Raw genomic sequence first — 21,980 nt, 5'->3', positions numbered from 1 at the left:
CACCTACCTGTATTGTTATGTTTTAGAGGTAGAGTTATTTAGTCATATGAATATAAGAAATAAAATCCATAATTAGACCTTTGGCATTAGCATGATCAGAAATAATTAGAAACTAAGATCAGAGTAACATCAATATGACACCTTTTGCTTAGAGTGAAGGCTTCAGGACACATGTTTTTTATATTTGGGAGAACAACTCAAAACATTTGTAGTGAGACACTTAAGGAGTCTAAAGAAAGAGAAGAAACTCATTCTTCCTAAGATCCTGAATGAGAATTTATAAACTTAAGAACTGAATGTTTCAGAGATCTCACACTTTTAAGATTAGCCTAAAGACTATTTGGAAGACTTTTTTTTTTTTTTTTTTTTAATTGTTACCTATATCTTCATACCATCTTGATGTATCCAGGAAGATTATCATTACAAATCATTATATTATTTATTCAAAAAGAAATGGAAGAAAAATAAAGAAAAACCTTGGAAAGAACACAGACATAGAATTCATAAAAGTAGACTCTTCTTACGAAATTAAACAGACCCTTAACCTACCATCCAGCAATCCACTCCTTTGTGTTTACTCCCAAAGTAGTTGAAAACTGATGTTCAGACAATTATCTGCACATGGATGTTTATAGCAGCTTTACTCATAGTTATCAAAACTCGGAAGCAAGCAAAATGTCCTTCAGAAGGTGAGTGGATCAATGAACCGTGGCAATTTGGACACTGGAATGTTATTTAGTGCGAAAAAGCAATGTTCTATCAAGCCAGGCAAAGACTCGGAGGAACCTTAAGTGGATATTGCTAAGTGAAAAAAGTCAATTTGAAAAGGGTATATACATTATGATTCCAGTTTCATGACATTGTGGGAAAGGCAGCACTATGGAGGCAGTACAAATATGAATGGTTGTTCCGAGTTGGTGAAGAAGAGGATGTGTATAGACCGAGAAGAGAGGATGTTTAAGATAGTGAAAACACTCTATACGGTACTCTAACGGTAAATACATGTCATTATACATTTGTCCAAACCTAGAGAACGTACAGGACCAAGAGTGAACCCATTTTGTTCTCCTGAGTAATCTGACGGACAGTGTAAGTAGAAGTTACTTGGTTTGAAACACAAAGCGTACATTAAAAATAAACAAATATGCAAAAGAAACTAACAGTTTGATTAAATTTAGCTAGAGGCTATGTTTAAAACAACAGAAATTTGAAAACTGTTTCTTTGCCAAATTAATTCACTTGTCAAATCAATTCCTCATGTGACACAAAATAGTTTTATTTAAGTTATAAGGAAATTTATATTTTGTACTGTAAATTATGGTAAATTACTAAAGACCAAGAGGTAAACCTACCCACTCCTTTGTAGCCATGCCTAATTCACTTGCAGTAGAACTAAAGACAAGGCCAGACATGCTTTAAATTCATCATGACCTCTTCACTCTTGTGTTGTCCGTGGTCTTAGAAGACTGCGTGCTAATTCTGGGAGTTATAAAAGAATATACACATGTCTGGTTATACAGAGAACCCACCTTTGGTTGGAACTTTACAAATAATATAACCTCATATGACTGTGCGTCCTTTTGATTAATAATTCATGAAATATCATACTTTCAAGTAGACCCTCTTGTTGTCATTCTTAGAACAGTTACTTTTCAGAGCATTTTTCAGAATGTTCCTTTATTTTCCTAATTGCAGCTGAAATAACATTTTGAAGCATCAACAGTTGTGTTGTTCCTTACACATTACACTGTATTCTTCCAGGAATTAGATTTTATTCCTGATCATAAAAAAAAAAGGGGGAAGCAATTTTATCTTTTTTTTTTCTCTCCCACATGTATCTCTACTCAAGAAATGAATTTCAATATATTTCTGTGGAAGCATGGGTTTTAATTATTTTCTTAGGGACTGACAATTCCAATTTCCCAGATGATAAGTTAAATGTGTAATGCTCGATTATATATCACATTTCATTATATGAACTGGATAACACCCATGTGAAAGTTATTCCCTAGAAACAGATCACTAAAGTACTATTTAGTACACTGTTGATTTAGGACACAAAATGGTACTTCAGTATCCAGAAATAGTTAACAAAACATCAAAAATTATGTAATTTACTTTCTTGAAATATTTTAATAATGCCAAGTTCTTTATAGTTTGCAAAGCAATTGTAAAACTGTTATCATTTTGTACTCATAGTAAACCCAAGAGATAACTATTGCTGTCTCCATTCTCTAAATGAAGATATTATAGCTCTAACGAATTTTCTGTTCCTAAAGTATCCATGGTTGTTAAAAGGCAGGGCTGGAAATTTTACACAGACCTTCTGACAGTAAGTTTTGGCTGTTTCCTATCATACAGCTTCATATAGTTCTGGATATATGAAGATATTTAAATCCTCTTCTGAGAGGAGGAAATATTCTTAACATAAAATATTAAGCTACAAGCTTTTAATGCATCATTTGGGGGAATAAAATGCATAATACCTTGAAGTGTCCAAAATTCACGTTTTTAAATAAGATACTGATTGAATAAATAAAAAAATACATGTGCTCAAGCAGGATATAAATTATATTTTTCTTTGTCTAGAGATTCTGAAAAAATATGATTGTTGGTTAACAGAACAAGTATTTCTCTAGCAGTGCAAGCAGACGTTTTCTTCTTGGTGACATGTGAGAGTGGGTGGTGAGTATTTCAGATCAGAACATTGAGTTCTTGTGAACAAAAAAATGTATAATGGCTGGATTTACTTTTTTCCCCCTTTTTCCCTTAGATTGGCCATGTTACAGGCTTTTAGAATTAAATGCCAGCCCCTCTTCAAAAAAAGAAAACAAAAAGCAATACTAGATATCTTGACTACAGATAACCTTCATAACAGATTATTTTTTCCTGCTTTATTTTCTCTGGGGAATAATTTAAAAATATTTAATCAGACAATGATTAAATTACAGTTTAAAAATAAATACATTAATTATCACACAATTAATTATTAAAATTAAATGGTGATTTCTCCGTTCTAAGGATAAGGTAAAATTAAATTATAGTTGGTTATCATTTAATTCATTTATCACAGCCTCAGGAAATATTTCTTCTCTTAGATTCTACTTAGAGGAAAGTACATGTAAGACTATGGAAAAGACCATCTCTAAAGTCAGGAATAGTTTCACATCCTCAAGGAAGATGAGAGTCAATCTATTAGTAAAAAAAAAAAAAAAAAAAGGTTCATTTTTTTTTTCATTTACATGAGTAAAATGTATAGTAAAACAAGAATTCACTTTGAGACCACGTGGTTTTTAAGCAAACTGTACACGCACACACACACACACACACATTTTTAACATGGATCTTCATATTTCAGAGGTATTACATTAATATTTCTTTTTTAAAAGGATTTTATTCATTTGGGGCACCTGGGTGGCTCAGTGGGTTAAAGCCTCTGCTTTCAGCTCAGGTCATGATCTCAGGGTCCTGGGATCGAGCCCCGCATCGGGCTCTCTGCTCAGCAGGGAGCCTGCTTCCTCCTCTCTCTCTCTGCCTGCCTCTCTGCCTACTTGTGATCTCTGTCAAATAAATAAATAAAATCTTTAAAAAAAAAAGGATTTTATTCATTTATTTGACAGAGGGAGAGAGAGAGAACAGAAGTAGGGGGAGTGGAAGGCAGAGGGAGAAGCAGGCTCCCCACAGAGCAGGGGATCCCGATGTGGGACTCCAGCCCAGGACTCTAGGATCATGACCTGAGCTGAAGGCAATTGCTTACCGAACTAAGCCACCAGGCACCCTATATTGATAATTTAGTCCAAGTCTGTAAAATTCTGAGTTAGTATCTTCTTGTCTGAAAATCTGAATAGTCTGTTTTTATCCTTGCTTACTACATGTTAATATGTAAATAGGCATAAGCGATTCACATTTCCTGTATCATTTTCCTCTTCTGAAAAATAGGAAAAATTAATCTAAATTATAGAGTTAATTTGAGGATTAAATGATAATCCTAAACCGTTTTCAGCTATTTCTGATAATTTTATTAGCTCTCCAAACTGAGAAGTGCTGAAGGATGAACACTGTTTTATGTTTCTCTTTGTTTTCTTGCCTTTTTTTTTTTAAAGAAAAGCAAAAAGAGCTAGAAGAAATATATATTCAGTATTTGCTAAAAGGTGTTCAAAATCCAGGCCTGCCATCCTGACTTTCTCATGCACCTCAGAGTTTATGTAGAGACAATTGAAGAGCCAATGGATTGAGAGAGGAGGATGTCTTAGGATAGAAAAAGATGATCAGGCTTTGGCTTTTTACTTCCCTTTGCTTTCTATAAAGGTAGAGATTTTTGCTTATTCCAAGACTAGCTCAGAGAGTTTCAAGAGATTTGATGAGGTCTGAACGGACGGCACCATCCAAGGACACAACCCTGCACCAGCCAGATGCTTTCTTAGCCAAAAATTTTTGGCTTGTCTAGGTTGTTGTAGAAGAGAACTGTGCTGAGAAGGGTTTTGTGAGCTTAGGGTTTGCTCCTCTAGAGAATTTGATCAAGGAACACACACATTTGTGTCCTCTTTTGTCTGGAAAAATCTGAAGGTATTGACTGGTTTGGCTGGATTCCGCCTGTGGGCAGAGCAGGGGACCTGTTGCTGGCGGGAGGCTGTGCTACATTTCTGTGCTTTAGAGAAGAAACAAAATATGTATATTCAGTGGTTAACTTGGAAGGCTGACATCATTGCAAGGAAATGGTAGTATGAGAGCTCTGTCTCCATGACAGAAGAAGCTTGCTTCCACAAAGTATTCCGTGAAAGAGTAAAAATAATAATACTTTGATTATATTTGCCATGCAGAAGACACCAATGGCGCATCACGAAAGCTAGTCCAATTCCCTCCTCTCCCCCTACTGTTTCATCTCCTTCCCCATTCTCCAGCCTGGGGAGCTAGAGGCAGCCCAGTCAAGTAGGGAAGTGACAGGAAGTTATAGTGCCCCATTTCACTGATGTCCTGCAGAATTCTTAGGTCAGACTTGAACCAAAGAAGGGGACATGCTTATATTGGATAATAGGTCATAATTTTGATACTAGTCTTAGCTAGCCTTTTTAAAAAATATTTGAAAATGGGTTTTCTTTTTCTTTCTTTCTTTTTTTTTTTTTTGAAAGTGAATTTTCTAATGCATGAAAGTAACCAGGAATGATTTTGCATCTAAATATACTATCAAGAGATAAGAAAGCAATATCTGACAGATGGATGAGAAGGAAAAAAAAATTATACACTGCACACCACTGAGTCCAGCTTCATAATAATATGATTTATGTCTTATCAGTGATATTTTTAAAATATCACTCAAATCTGCCCTTCTAGCCTTATCCCTATTGATATCACCTTAGCTCAAACCACCATCTGTCTCACCTAAATAATGGCACCTGTCTCCTCTTTGTGCTCCCACTCCTGTGGTTTCTCCTCCCTTATTCATTCTCTGCAGAAGAAGAAACATGATTTCTCAGAACATAACAGAGGTTGTGTTTACCTTCCTTGCTTAAACATTTCAATGGCTGTATTGCTTTATTAATAAACCTAAACACCCTCTCTTGTCCTACAAAATCTGGCTTCTGCCTATTTATTCATCTTCTTTTGGAGCTCATGAAGGCTCTTCTATGTCTGGTGCCTTCAGGACCTGTCCCCTTCATTTATCCCTTCCCACAATCAGGCCAACTCATCACATCTCTCCAAAGAACTCCTTGATCTTTCTACCTAAACAAAGTGTCCTATGCATCTTTCCATCTCCACAAATTATTTTCTCCTTTATAGCATTGATTTTTAACTCACTAAAACACTAAACACTTAACACTAAAATAGCACTCATATGTTCATTGATTTAGTGTTCATTTCATCTCTCCAAAACACTGTGTCCCCACATCTCAAACAAGGTCTGCACTTGTTGGATGTCTGAATATTCATGAAATGAATTGTTATGTTTTTATTTTTGGTACTACTGTGTTATTATCAACTCAAAGAAGAGGAAAAATATTCAGAGTAAGAAAAAAAGTAGGAGAAAAAAATAATAACAATCAGACATTAATAAAACAGAAATATTACATTTGATTTTTTAGGAGAGTAAAAATACAACATGATCTATCCAGTCATACTAGAAAAAAAAAAGTACAAAGAAGGAAAATTAGCTTTAGAAAATAGAATAATTAGTAGAAGCTGTTCAAAACTTTTAAGACCAGGAAAACATTAATGACAATGTACTTGAAAAGGAATAATATGACTATTTCAGAAAATACATTTTAACTAACAAAAATGAAATATGTTACTATAACATAAAATATGAATCAGTGGTCAAAATATCCTTCCTACAAAAAGTTTTAGGAAAGAAAATGATGGCCAAGAGTTTTGGAGATGTTTTAACAAGGCTTTGAAGAAACACACAATCCTCATCTTACAAAAGCTGTTCAGAGAATAGAAAAAGAGGATGGACTCCGGAGCACATTTTATTAGACCCATATAACCTCAATTATAAAACTGGACAAGAATAGCACAAGAAAATAAAATTGCAGAGCAAAGTCATTTATGAACATTGATGCAGAAAGCATGAATACACTCTAACCAAATTGAAACTTGCAATGTATGTATATAAAATATATCACATTTAAATTTGTTTTGTTCCAGCGATAGAAAAGAGCTTAGTATCAGAAAGTGTGTGCTTACACATTTTAACAAATAATAAATTAAATCTCAGTTGTCGCATTGAAATATTTGACAAAAATTCAGCACCTGTTCGTTAATAAAAATAAAAACAGAAACAAATCACTTAGCGAATCATAAGGCAAAGTTTCCTTCACCTGAAGAAAGGGTATTTGTTACAACCTGCATCAAACATTACCTTTATTGATGTAACTTTAAGATTATTTTAAAGCCCTGTAGTAGTCATCAACTCAAACTCAAACCGATCTATGCTAAGACTTTGTGATGTCTCCGGGGATGAAGTAGAAGCGGTCAGAGTATACAAACCTCATTCACAAGGCTCGCTGGTCTGCCACAGAGCATTTACTGAATGCAATGTTTCTGGGATTGCCTTAATATTTCCAGGATAGCTTCTCCATAAATGTAGTGTAGTGCATATTGTGAGAGAGGGAACATGCACGCAGTTAGAAAATTAATTGGAACAGGAATGCATAGGGAAATCGCTAGAACATCTTTTGCTGCTTTCACTTGAACCCAAGAAAAACAAGTCGAATTCCTGAAGGCTATTACTTCCTCAGCACGAATGCTGCTACTACTTCATCTCTCCAGTAACACCTTGCTTTATAACCCTTTGCAGATGCTGCTTGTTTTACAAGTTGAAGGTCTGTGGCCGCCCTGCATCAAGCAAGTCTAGGGGTGCCTGTTGTCCAACAGCATTTGCCCACTTTGTGTCGTTTTATTGCATTTTGGTAATTCTCATAATATTTCAAACATTTCCATTGTTATTATATTTGTTCTGGTGATCTGTGATCAGTGATTAGGACTGGCTGAAAGTTTGGAAACTGGCTAACATTATTTAGCAATAGAGTCTTTTTAATTAAGGTGTATACCTTTTTTATTACATAATGCTTTTGCACATTTCATAGACTACAGTGTAGTGTAAACATAGCTTATGTATGTACAGGGAGAGCAAAAAATTCATTTGACTTGCTTTATTGCAATATTTGCCTTATTTGCAGTGGTCTGGAGATGAACCCACAATATCTCTGATGTATGCCTCTATGACAGATAGTAGTTGTTCAAGTTCAATAAGTTATATTTAGTGTTACTTCTTAATTTCCATACAGCTGAAGGATTTGCTTCACTCCGTAACAGGGAGTTCCACTAATTACTTTTTCAATATTCTTTCAAATTATTGTTTAAAAAAGGGCACAGCCATGCTAATGACCTCTTAGGCATTTGCAGGTTTACATTTGCATTTATTAAAAATTTCATGGAATTTCCATGGTGGTTAAAACTTTCCTATTTATAAATATTTGAATAGCTGCTAGATACTCCAGATATAAATAGATCTCACCTGGGAGGAACACAGTAAAATTACAGACAAGTACATTATCAGGACATAAGAGTTTTGGGAACAAATCAAACCTCCATTTACATGATGGACCATATTATAATTATGTTAGCGTGCACTTAATCACTTAGCAAAATAATTGGCTTTAATATAAAAATATAAAAAGGGGGACAATGTCTTATTTAAGTAAGAAGGTTGATTAAAAATTTAGAAAAAAATAATAGAAATAAAAAATCACTAATATTAATTATTATAGTAATACTGACTCAGCCAAAAACCGTAAGTTAAGGAGAAATCACCTGATTATAAATGTTGGGATATTCAGATAGTTGGAAATTATTACATTATAGATTAATAATGACAAAAGGAACAAAAGTTTAAATGTTGTAATGGAAATATTTGTCATATACTCTCTTATCCAATCAAACTTCATATTATCAGTATGGGATCTTAGAGAACTACTAATGTTAACTCTTTATGCTTTTCCCTGCTTTTTTTGAGATAAAACTGATATAAAACATTGTATTAGTTCAATGTGTGTGAACATGAAGATCTGGCATATGTATAATGATTACCCATAAGTTTAACTAACATCCATCACCTCACATAGTTATTGCTCTTCTTCTTATGAGAAGTTTTAAGATCTAATCTTTCAGCAACTTCTAACTATATAATACAATATTAACTGTCGTCACCACGCTGTACATTACTTACCCAGCACTTACTCATCTCATAACTGCAAGTTTCTACATTTTGAACACCTTCACTCATTGTCCTCCACCTCTGTCCACTTTGCTTATCAGCCATTTGCATATCTTCTTTGGAAAAATATCTATATAATTTCTCTGCTTATTAGCTATTTATTCTACTTAAGTATTATATTTTTGTTGCAGTAAAAAATGATGACTTTTTCTCTGTGTATGATTGATTTTCTTGGGTTTATACCAAAATGAATGCAAGGTTACAAAAAATTTCAAAAGAGTGATTTTTTTTTGAACCAATGGAATATTTTTTTTCTTCAACAATATCCATAGGTTCTTATAAATAATATCCAGCAAGAACATCCAACAAATAAACACTTTTTTTCTTTTTATGTAATTGTTTGTTTTATCTCCTGGTAAAGAAAGATTGCAAATTATAATATCTTATACTACTACTAATTTTTTAGACTTCAGTGGGGAAAGGTAATTATTCTTTTAACATATAGGTAAATAGACATTGACAATATTGTTAACTAATTGTTATTTAATCTAATTATCTAATTGTTATCTAATCTCAAAAAATGTCAGGAAGCAATTGACAATATGTATGGTTTTATAATGAAATTCTCTGAACTTTTCACACCAAAAGACACTTTATGGGCTTGAATTCTCTGTCCTGTGGAGTTCATGTGACTCTAAACTAACATTGCTATATTTAAAATTTAATTAACTAACATCCAGAAGACATAATGCCAGAAAACCTCTTTTGATATTTAAAAATTTATAATCTAGTAGCTTGGCTAAGACAAAATCCTCAGATTTACACACAAGATCAGAGTTAACAAAAATGTTGATTTCCCTCCTCCAGCTCCCCTGACACATAGTATCTGCTTTTATTAGAGTATCTAAATCTTTGTATGGGAAAATGGTGCTTGGTCTCAGATTTTTATTTCACCTACAGTGACAGAAGCAGTTAATTTGAAAATCCCAACTTTTTTAACCAATTGGTGGGTTAAAAAGAAGAAAAAAAAATTAGGACAACTTGGCCGAGGGACATAGCATGAAAACATCAATAAACAAAGAGGAAAACTTTGATTTTTTTTAATAATAAATTTACATCATAACCCCATAGTAGGAACATTGGACGGATAGGAAAGTATTTCTCTCGTGGTTTTATATGTCAGTGCATCTGAGACTATTTGTGCTCTGTATGGTTATTGGATCTAATTGTTATCTAATCTCAAAAAATGTCAGGAAGCACTTGAGCTCTCATGTGGACAGAGAAATCTTTAAAGAGATGGACTTAGGTTGCCTGCCTAAAATGTCCTGTGTATCTTTAAGTGCCAAGTGCAGCCTCTGGCTGTTAGATCTCATACTATGTTGCTCTCAAGTGTCTATTTCAGATCTGCTAAAATTTGCTATTGAGGCAAGAACCCGGAGCCTAGATTAAAATAAAGCTATGTGGATAAGAGTTACATTTCTTCTTAAAGAATCAAGATTAATAACCCTATGTTTGAAAAACAATGCATTCAATTGGGAAGGAGGGGATTCTTCTCAATGTGGTGAACTGAACTGATAAGAGTAGTTATATTAAAAGATATACAAATTCTAGCTAATGTTTTAAGCATATGTAAGTAATCAAAAGGAAAAAAAAAGAAATTAATTCCAGGCTACAAGTAGAAAGAAGATGAAGTAGAATTGTGAGTGGGAATTAAGGTTAAACATTTCACTGGGTATCAAAAGTTGATATGCACATGAATCCCAGTGAGAAACCCGGCCGTGCCATAGACCCTCACGCTCAGCACACGTCACAGAGAGAAAACACTGAACATCTTGCATTAGTTCAACGTTGGGGAAATGCTGGCTTATCTTGGAAATGAGACTATAAATTTTTACCACAGTGTCTCAGATATGAAATAATGAAGCAGGATGCTTATAAATCACAGATGAATTGTACAAACTCCAGATTAAAAGTTAATTTTCAAAAGTGGTTAGAATTTGGGGCGCCTGGGTGGCTCAGTGGGTTAAAGCCTCTGCCTTCGGCTCAGGTCATGATCCCAGAGTCCTGGGATCGAGCCCCGCATGGGGATCTCTGCTCTGCAGAGAGTCTGCTTCCTCCTCTCTCTGCCTGCCTCCATGTCTGCTTGTGATCTCTCTCTCTCTGTCAAATAAATAAGTAAATCTTAAAAAAAAAAAAAAAAAAAAGAAGAGTGGTTAGAATTTAGACAAACCATATGGATTACAAAGTATAAATAAAATATTTTATAGGAAGACTTCATTCCAGGGCTCTCAGATACAATAGAAAACAACGATACACAATAAATTATAAAGAACTAGACATAATAGGGAACATGAAAGGATTTTAAAATAAACATGTTTAAAGTGTTTAAAGTAAAAAATGAACTAGAAACACTGAAAAGAAAGGAGATCATACCAGAAGAGCAGAGATAACAAAAACTCTGTAAAATGAAAAAGTTTCTGTAAACAAAAATGCAGTCATTGAATTAAACAAAAAAAACTAACAAATAGACAAAATTAAACTGAAGATGACTCAACACCTAAGAGATAATAAATAAATTGGACATAAGATATGGAACCCAGGGGAAAGAAAACAAGTCTTAAAATGGGAACTTGATAGCATAAGCAATCATATTTAATGTTTTAGTCTGTGTGCATTTTTATGATCTATGAAAGTATCTTGGCATAATTCTGATTTTTTTCTTTTTTGATTTAATTTTCCTGAATTTTGTAACCACTGTAAAATTTGTACAGATGACAAACTTGTAACATTGCTATTATGCACACTAAGATTGCAGGGTCATACAGGAAAGTGAACTGACCACCTCGAAGTCTCCACAGCTGTCTTCTCAGAGATGCTTCTATCACTTTGGAAGGGCTTGGAAAGCATTTGCTCTGAACAGACTTGCTCACCATAGAGTTAGAAACAGGGAACAGAAGCATGATTTGTGTAATAGCAGGTGCCTGGAATGATGTCAGACAAATCCTCATACTCCACAGTGCATTTCCTGGGAAGATGAACTTTGAAGATGAGAAGAGGGCTAAGAACTTTGGTTAATGTCCGAGTCCCAAAAGAAGATATGGAACTGTGGGGAAGCGTAAAGGATGAAATCTTCATATGACACTGAGTTTCTATGGACATTGTATTTTAATAAAGATTTTATTTTATTTATCTGACAGAGAGAAAATAGCACAAGCAGGGGGAGACTCAGAGGGAGAAGGAGAAGCAGGCTGTCCCCTGAGAGGGAGCCTGATGTGGGGCTCGATCCCAAGACCTGGGGATCATGACCTGAGCGAAAGGCAGATATTTACTTAACTGACTGAGCCACTCAGGTTCCCCATGAGCATTTGACATAAACATGGCATAATGTGTCAAAATGTTGACAAAAAAATAGCAAAACAAAGATATTATGCAAAATGAAGAAGGAGATACCATGAGGAATGGCACGGTCTGGACTAGAAAGAATAGATAGGGTCCTTTGGTTGATTCTGGAGGAAAAATGGAAAATTAAACTCAGAAAGTGAGGATCTTATGTAGAGACATCTTGCAGACAATCTAAGATAAGGAGTGGAGACTTAAAAATAAATCTAGGAAATAGAGATAAAAATCAAAGATTAACTACACTACATAGTATAGGTAAAACACAGACAAAGAATTCTAGAGCTTGCAAAAGTGAAGGAAAAAACTGTGGAAAAGAGAAAGAGTTAAAGAGTTGAATCTCTGATGAATTAAAAATGAAGAGATGCTCAAGATATGAGGGTTATTATTCAATACAGAGGTGTAAGAAAGAAGAATGAAAGAATAGGAAATGAATTCAGGGGAAGAGGATTTGAGCAAAAGGATATTATTGATTTTAATCATTAGTGACCATTATTGACATTTGCAGAATACTTTTTTTGTAGTAACAATGGCATTTCAGTTTTTAAAGTTCTTATCCCCAAAGACTCTCCCAGTCTTCCTGGGCATATGGGTGTACCTAGCTGCTGGTGAGATTAGAAATTGTAGTTCCTTTATTTATGTCATTATATTATTATATTATTTATGTTATTATATTTGGAGACTTCTTTCTGTTGCCTAAACTTTAGTCAAAATAAAACGGAAGTTTAAGTCCCAAGTGGGTTGCTACTATAATGGAAACCTAAAATATGTGACATTGGATCGGTGGTTAGGCAATATGGACCCCTGAAGATTGGTAAGGTCATGACCCTTGTTACACCTTCGTTATTGGTAACCTATTGTCTTTGATAACTTGTAAAACAGAGCATGTGGCTATTGAAGCCTTCGTTCTCCATCCTCTGGAGAAATGATTGTAAAGAGCCATAACATGAATGTGTATTGCCTGAATCTTGCTGCTTTGTGCAAATTATTACAATCAAGAAAACACCTCAGGCAAGATTTGACTTCCTTTCAAAACAAGAGGAAGGGAAAGTCCAGAAATATGAGGCTTTGTCGAGTTGGAAAATCTAACTCATTTTGTATTCCTCTAACATATGAAAATAAAAATGTTATTCAGAACATTTATCAAGGCCTGTGTTTATGATTCCTCAGCCAAGAAAAGTTATCTAAACTCAAGGTGATTGTAAGAAAATGAGTATTACCTTTACTCCAGCCTATTGCATCAAAAGGTCTTCAAGTTATCTTCATTCAAACAAGCTAAGGAGAAAAAAAGGTCCCACAAAATAAAATCTTAAGCCGGGCTTGGAACGATATTCGTAAACAAACACTGTGATTTGTTCCTCAAATACTGTACTAGATGGAAGGAAATAGATCAGAAGCCCAATAACTTTTGAGAGAATAATTGCAAAGAACTTATAAGTCTGGCCTATGAAATTCTGATTGTTTATCTCTAGAAGAGTTTTCAGCCTCCTGGAATTGCAACAGCAAGAAGGGGTTTGGGAAACTGCATCTCCAAGAAGAATAAAAACTTTCTTCAGATCTGACCATAGGAGATAATGGACACAATGAAGAACCCCCGCCCAGATATCAGAGTCAAGGAAGACTGAAAACAAGGGGGTTTTTTCTCACAAATCAGAAGGACTCTAACCAATGAACTTCTGCAACATTCAGCAAAACCAACCTTTATCATTTCTGCCTAGGATTTCAGCATTGACATGGACTGATAGACGTGTTTTTCATTCTCTTTTCTCAGTGGACTCCCCCCTCCCCCCAGTAGCATTTGTTTGTTCCTGTTCCACCATTATCTATTATTCTCACTTTCAGTTTTGGACTGAGGCAAGAGGGCGTGTTGAGTTGGGCTCCATGCATCGTCAGGCCTGACTCCATTCTTCAGTCTTGCTCAAGTCATCAAGCTGAGGATTCTACAGACCAAGCAGCAGCAATGTTCAGATGCAGCCCATGTTCCACTTCTAGGCTATATTTCAGAACCTGAGACTCTAGAATACTCTGTCCAAACAATCCCACATTGGCCTCCAGGTTTTTCACAGATTTTACCCACATCTTCTTCCTCAGAGTTGCCCACTCCACTGTTGGCCTTAGCTTAAGCCAAGAACTGGCTAAGGAGCCCCTCTTTGGGTAAGCATGGAATATACTCTGACCTTTTAGGCTGAGTGTTGCACAATCAACCACAAAAGAGGGATGTGAAGAGAAGGAAGGGCAAAAAGGGTCAGGAGGTTAGCAGGTGGGGGCATTTATCTTTGTGGTACCATACTTAGGGATGGACAAATGAGTGAGAATTCTGAATTTCTCAAAGTAGGTGGATAAGAGTTATTTTATTCAATAATCCATTTGCTTGATTTATAATTTTTCAATAGTTGGGTACATTCTATATAAGCCTCCATTTGTATTCATGCTTCTGTCCCCAGAAGTGTTGGGGCATATAAAAATGAGTGTGGGGAAAGTGAGGATGAGTATAGAGGACAAATCATTTTCCTATTAGTTTGCAAGTTACCAGGTGGTAAAATCTACAACTAGTCTTAATGGATAGCAATGTCCATTAGCCACATATCAGAGGCTTTGAGTTGAATGTGGCCATTGGATAGGACCTTGGGTTTTGTCCTTCAGCTAGAGAGTGAGTTAAATTTGTTGGAAGAAATGTGCTCAGATATTTGGGGACCACAGGATGGACTCTGGTGGTCTGCAGGATGTTACCCCAAATCCACTCCCTTCTTTCTGAGCACAAGTCTACACAGCTGTAAACTACTTTTCTCATCCTCATACAGCTGACTTTGCTTCTGTACTCCAGTTCTCTTCAGTAAAATATGAGCAGAAATGGGAAGTATTTAAAAGATCTTACCCTGTTCCTCCTTTTTTTTCTGCTTAGGGACTGAAATGTTGATGTGGCCAACGTCCCTCATCAGTCATCATGAGGGAGGCGGAATCCATGAGCGTGGTGGACATTACATGGAAGGAAAATGAGACCATGGCAGGGGTGGGGGAAGGGAATCACAGGGCACAGCCTCACTTGCTTAAGCTTTTTGGACTTTTAAATTGTTCCATGTGCATGAGCTAAACTTCAGTTAACTAAGGCATTGCTTTTTGCTTATTTGTTTGTTTTTCAGCAGTTTAGTCTTTATTCTAATAAAACTGCTTGGAAAAATATGGATGGATTGCTATTTTTTAATTGTTATTCTTTTAAAGTGGGTTAAAAAAAACTTTTTTTTAATTAGACTGGATAAGACACAGATGGATTGCATGGAAATAATTAACTTACAACATTGTCTTTTAATCACATAGTTTCTCACATGCTTTAGAAGTATGATATTAATCACAATTCTAAGAAGGGGCAGGTTTACATTGCCGTATGAAGTCTTATCATGCCTATCTCCTCTAACTGTCAGAGGAAATATTATATACACATAACAATATATAGAGCAAGAGTATGAATAACGTAGACAGTATAAATTATAGAGTGAATCAGTTATATATAAAAAGTATATAAAGTACCCGACATATAGAATAGGTAGAGTAATAGGATATACTACTCTCTATGTGTTCATAAATAGATTTATGAGTGTATTACTTTCCACACATTCACAGAAAGTATTTGTTTCTGAAACTATAAGAAGATTGAATTTTCACAAGTCACAAAATACCAGAACTTTCAAGGTGTTCTAAAATTAGGTAGAAAATAGTTACTTATAAGAAAACATCCAGAAATGCATCATTAACTCTCTGAATGTGTAAATAAATCTGACATTTGCTAGAAGCTAATGAGATACATGCTTGCTGTCTAACTTGTCAAGCATTCTTTTTTGGAAATCTTAAAAAGGGAAGCCGTCTAAATCTGAGTCATTAAGGTGAGAATAAGTCAAAACACACCAAAATCAGAATCACATTCTTGTCCTCTAAGTGTATTTCATAGGGAAAAGCAAGGACTCCAATGTAGGCTACATTTGATTTCAAAGCCTCATCCTGTGAATTACTGGTTGACATCGTAAGCAATTTACTCCATTTCCTGGAGCCCTTTGCATGGTAAAACTTGGGAGTCAGAACGAGCTACAGTTTGGTGTCAGCTATTGGCAATGCTGTAAATGTACTTGCCCTTTCTTTTTTCCCCTGCATTTTCCCATTTATTTTGACTGCTCTTTTCCTTCAGAATGTAAAACCCATTGTCCCAGTTATCAGTTTAGATTTAGACCACTTATGTCCTAATGCCCGATAAAACAGTTTGGTCTACACTCCACTCAACCAAAGTGGATGGTTTCTGGATTCAACTCTATCTCAGATCTGTTCCTTTAAGGAATTTTGATATGTGTGCAGAAAATCATGCCTTTTGCACTGCTTCGGTCCAGAAGGTTGGGTAGAAGGGAAGAATATATACATAAAGCACTGTAATGGAAGAATATGAAATGGCATTTTTCCTTATGAGTCCAAAAGAATATTAGCAGAAAGATGATTTGACAATGACATCATAAAATTGCGCTTCACACACACTGATTGCTCTTTTTATCTCGCGGAGCAGTCTCTGGCTTTGTTGATTATCTCCATTATGTATTTGTTTTCTATTTCAGCTGTTTTCAGTAATTTACTTACAGTTTCCTTCTTTAGGTATAGTCTTTTTGTTACTATTTAAATCAGATTTGTATTTCATAAATATATTAGCCTATTTGTTTTTTAAATGTAATCACTTAAGTGCAATAAATTGTCCTTTTTTATAGAGGCTTCTAAAAGTATAAATATTCGTTTAAGAACCATTGGGTTGCATCCCATCAGTAGTATTTGCATTATTCTTCAGTATTAAGTAATCTTGCATTTTCATTTATATGAAACTGTTAAATATTAGGATTTATATCTCCCATAATATTTTCCATTTCCATGTTATTTTATTGTTTTCATATGCAGATTAGATGCTCATTACATGTTTTTCTTAGCATCATGGAAATTATATCCTCTATTTCCACCTTTTAAGTGGCTATTATTGAAATTATCAAGTCCATTTCGCTTAAATTTTAAGTGAATAAATTTCTCCAACTTCTTTTTGAACAATGTAATGTCCTCATAATGCTATATCTAAGAATTTCCCTCTCCTGTCTCTTACTAACAGATATTATTGTCCATTCTTCTGATTTTAATCTTCTAGTTATCATTAATGGGGACATTCCAATTTCATAGCATCAACATGTGTTTCGATTTGCCTATGCACTTACAGATTGCCTTTGGTCACAGACCACACATTTTCAATTCTTTTTGTGGGACAATTTTGTTTCTTTGGGAATTACATATAAAAGTGAATTAGAAAGAATTAATGGATGGCACAGCCACTATGTTTATGTGTGTGTGTGTATGTGTATATATATGTATGTATATATAGAAAATTCTCTTACTTTAGTTTCATTCTAAAGTGAGAATAAAGATAATTAACTCATATTGTGTCCAATCTAGATTGAATTCTGTGCCTATAATACTTTAAACTCACATAAAGCTAATTGGGCATCATACATTTATATATCTCCTTACATCTAATTTTAATATAATTTGCAACCTGAAACTACTTTTAACCATAGTTTTTAAAAAAGAGCTGTGCATTTTCACAGTAGCTGATTTCATGGCTCTTATGCTGTAGAGAATGGTTTGATGAGCTGACAAAGTGTGGAAGACAGTGAGTACATGGTTTGCAGTGATTGTTATAGGATTTATATTTAAACACTTGTCAATGGCAATGGAGGATATTTAGCATTAAGAATGCAAATGAAAGACATAAATTTGAGGGAGGTGTAAAGGAAACAATGTAGAGTTACATTACATTACTGAGTTAGACTTAGTATTAGCTTGTGTTTTGTCACTTAACCCAGTTGTAGAAGTTGCAGGAGTAATTGGCCTGTGGCAGAAGTTGTTGCGAATGATCAGCTATGATGATTTTAACATATTAATAACTTAAGAATGAAAACAAATGCTTTAAAAATGCGTCAAAGGAGGTCTAAGAAGGGTTCTATCTGAATATGGCATTATCAAGTCCCAGGTTATTCACTCAGCATTCATGAGCTTTTTCATATGAGTGTTTGGGGTCAAATGCCATTACCTAATAGAGGCAAATGTTCATTGCTTTGTTTATGGATGGGATGGTGTTTCGACTTCTGTTCCTTTTTTTCAAAAATTCCTCCAGATAATGGACGTACTTCAATATTTTTGCCAATGAAATCTTTACAACTTAACCCACAATTTTCACAATGCTGAATTACTGTTTTGGTGATCATAATAATTTTCTTTAAGGCTACTTAATTGCCCAATATAGATTTCTATTAGTGAAATTATTCTCAAACTTTACCTCCAGGAACTCCTAGGTATATTAAGAGGCAATCTAAAGGCTTAAAATCCAATTTTGACTTTAATTCTCTGAGAGTCAGCTGATTATTACTAATAATAAGTAGAGCTAAACTACTTCAGCAAACATGTATGAAGCATCGGGCACATAATAGGTCAATAGAGAAGTCCCTTGTTATCTGCAGCAGATATAGTCCATGACCTCCAGTAGATGCCCAAATACTGATACACTATGATTTTTTTCTACACATGCATACAATGATAAAGTTTCATTTATAAATGAAGCTCAGTATAATATTGACCTTCCAATAATTCATCAGAAGGAGGGTTATTTGCTTCTGGACTGCCGTTGCCTGCTGGTAACTGCAATTGTGGAAAGCAAAACCATGGATAAGAAGGGAGTACTGGGGGTGCCTGGGTGGCTCAGTGAGTTAGAGCCTCTGCCTTCAGCTCAGTTCGTGATCCCAGGGTCCTGGGATGGAGCCCAGAATCAAATCAGGCTCTCTGTTCAGCAGGGAGCCTGCTTCTTCCTCTCTCTCTGCCTGCCTCTCAGCCTAGTTGTGATCTCTGTCAAATAAATAACTAAAATCTTACAAAAGAAGAAGAAGAAGAAGGAGGAGGAGGAGGAGGAGGAGGAGGAGGGAGTACTATATGTTATATTTGTTCTCATTTCCCTGCCTTGCTAGTCCTGAATTTACATTTATTATTTTACCTGTAGGACTAAATTATTGGGATACATGCAAACCTCTAAGAAGTCTTGTGACAGCTGGGTTTCTACCTAGGATAATATTTGTGAGAAGAGAGGTACCTAGTTGGCTCACCTGTGACTCTTGATCTTGGGGTTGTGAGTTTGAGCCCCACACGGGGGGTAGAGTTTATTTAAAAAAAAAATGATTAACCACTTGTTAAAAGCTCAAAAGAGTTTTGATTATTTAGGCAAACCACAAATGTTGACCCCGTTTGAAGTAAAAGACTCACTAATGTCAAGGAACATGCAACACAGGGAAGACAGGATGAATTCTCCACACATTATATAACCCAGAGTAATAAAATATGGTAAAGGCCCTGGCGGGCCAGATCACTAGGCTCTAAGAAACTTGTGGATGCTTCCAGGAAGGCTCAGATAGAGTAAATTATAGGAAATCATTATACTAAATGGTATACTTGTTTCTGTGGCTGGAAACTGATAAGGGAGATTCAGCAGATCTGTTGTACAGCTTTTTCTATTCCTTATTTGTTCCAGGAAATGAACATATAATTTGGTGTTGTAGCAAACATATTTTTCTATATGATCCTTTGTTGCATGATAGCTTCTTATGTCAACAAATAAACAAATGAAACAAACAAATAAAGAACACACAGAAAAACCTCTACCTTGCTCTTCTTGGGCAAGAAACTGAATATGAGTGAATGGGGAGAAACTTTCGAATCTTGCATTTTCCCTTCCTGTCCCCAGGCTTAGGCAAAGCAATTAGAACAGTTTTACTCTGAGGCTCCATCTTAGAGCAAGGCTTAAGATTATTGAGTGAAACACAATCTTGTTAGAGAACGGAAAAAAAAAATCATACTTTGAATCTAAAGTGTGAATCCATAATGACAGCAAAGGTATCTGTCTGGAGAGAGGAGAAGAGCAGAAAATGTGAGCCACTGACTAGGGAAAAGACACGAAAAGAAGAGTCTGGAGCCCTAGGTGGCAATTTTATGCAATATGAAATCGTGCTGGCCCTTGTTTCAAAGTCTAGGGGAAAATAACCAAACTCCTAAAATGTACTTTAAGGCTCATACATTCCAGGAATAGCATATAAAAAGTGGTTGCAAGCTAAAACTGCACAATTCTAGTTCTGCAGTATACATGAGAAAGCCGGATCTCGTGTGTCTTTAGCCTCTCTGTCATCTTCATCTTTTCCTCCTCCTCCTCCGCATCTTATTTCTTCTACTCTCCCTTCCCTCTTTTCTTCTTTTTCAATGACACTCACAACACTAGGCTCTGGACGGACCCTGTGCGGAACACACTGAACTAAAAGTAATTAGTGACTCTGTGATTGCACTTGAAGTGTCTCATCTAAAACAAGGGATTCTGAGAAAAGAAAAATTAGGTTAATCCACTCTCTCAGATAAACAGCAGTTAACAATCAGATCAAACAATGAGGACCAAATTCTAAGCCTGGCAGCCTCATAAAGTGTTAAACACACAAAGAGGAGGATTTTAACCTGGTGCGAGGGATGCATCCAAATGTTTTATTTTTGCCTTTGAAAATGCTGTGCTGTTTCAGGTAATTCAATAAAATCCAGATGGAAATTCTTTCAAGAAAAGTAAATACAACTTCTCTTATCAGGTGCCAATTTTCTGTTTAACGATAAGCAAAATGGAAGGCATCTGTTTTAAAACAGTTGACATAGGAACATAATCCCTCCTCTTTAAAAAAAAAAAATCAGACTTTATTCATCTACAAGTAGGAGTCAGTTTTTAGCATATTATAATAAAATAGATTTTAAAGAATAAATTAATTTATTGATTTGTCCAACAAAAGAGAAATACCCCATTGAAAGCGTAGGCCATTCAGGTAGAATGTATACTGACTTTCAATAGATTTCATACGCTGAGATAACTTGACATTTCAGATAATCAAATCACACACAAGAATCTGAGATCTTACACAATATCCTACTTTACTTATAATTTCAAAGAGAGGAGAAGTCATGAAACACCAGGTGAAGCAGTAGTATATCTAGACTGTAGACCTAGTTTCCCATTTTCATACTTAACCTCATTCAGAAACACTGAGTTCCTGATATATCAGTTTTCTAGGTGATATAGCCCTAGATTTGCGTGTCATTTTTAGCAATTGTAGCCAAACCAGGCACATTCTATTAGTAACACATTGATGGATTTGTTAAATTTATCTGCCATTAGTGTATTTTCAAAGAGATTTGACCAGAATGAATTGTAGCTTTCTGGGTAATTCTTTTCTTCTCAATAAATTCTCTGACTTTGGTCAATGTACCCTTGACACATATGTCTCAATTGTCCTTTTATAATTTGTCTTAAAACAGCTTTTGCAATATTTCATTCAAAATAATAAGCCTCTTAACATCTGAGCATATAATGGGCATCAGGAATTATTACCACTAAAAATGGTGATAGCAGCTATAGTCTTTCTGAAGACTTTCATTTATTTAAAGCTCAATTTCTTTGTTTTTAATTTTTAGCATAGAAAGTTGTTTGAATATTTTCTAGATTGTACTAGATTATGTAACCTTTCTATAGTCACTTTTAATTTTTTGTGACCAGTAATTCTCTATAGGTATTATATTAATTTGAGGTTTAAATGGGCTTCCAGAAATATTCAGTCATCCTATGAGTCATTGTCTACATCAGTTTGATTTTCACTTAATTCTAGCAATGAGCTTATAACCCTTTTGTTATAATATATACATATTGCAGAATAATGAAAACCATTATTTCATACATTCAAATTCAATTAAAATTACAATGTCATTCTTATTTCTTCCTAGCAGAAATGACCTT

At 35.0% G+C, this 21,980-nt stretch overlaps 1 long non-coding RNA gene across 1 annotated transcript in view; it reads left to right on the top strand.

Moving 5' to 3' along the window:
* Positions 1-15,860, top strand: part of LOC122907178 — a 32,112-nt gene extending 16,252 nt beyond the window's left edge. Inside the window, exon 4 of the long non-coding RNA XR_006384696.1 lies at positions 15,012-15,860. This is a non-coding gene — a long non-coding RNA (uncharacterized LOC122907178). The remainder of the gene's footprint in view (positions 1-15,011) is intronic.
* The last annotated feature ends 6,120 nt before the right edge of the window (positions 15,861-21,980 follow it).

Source organism: Neovison vison, chromosome 5 (assembly GCF_020171115.1).
Source record: "Neovison vison isolate M4711 chromosome 5, ASM_NN_V1, whole genome shotgun sequence".
Classification (NCBI taxonomy): domain Eukaryota; kingdom Metazoa; phylum Chordata; class Mammalia; order Carnivora; family Mustelidae; genus Neogale; species Neogale vison.
Note: the sequence above shows the minus strand (reverse complement) of the source record. Positions and strands in the feature narration are given on the sequence as shown.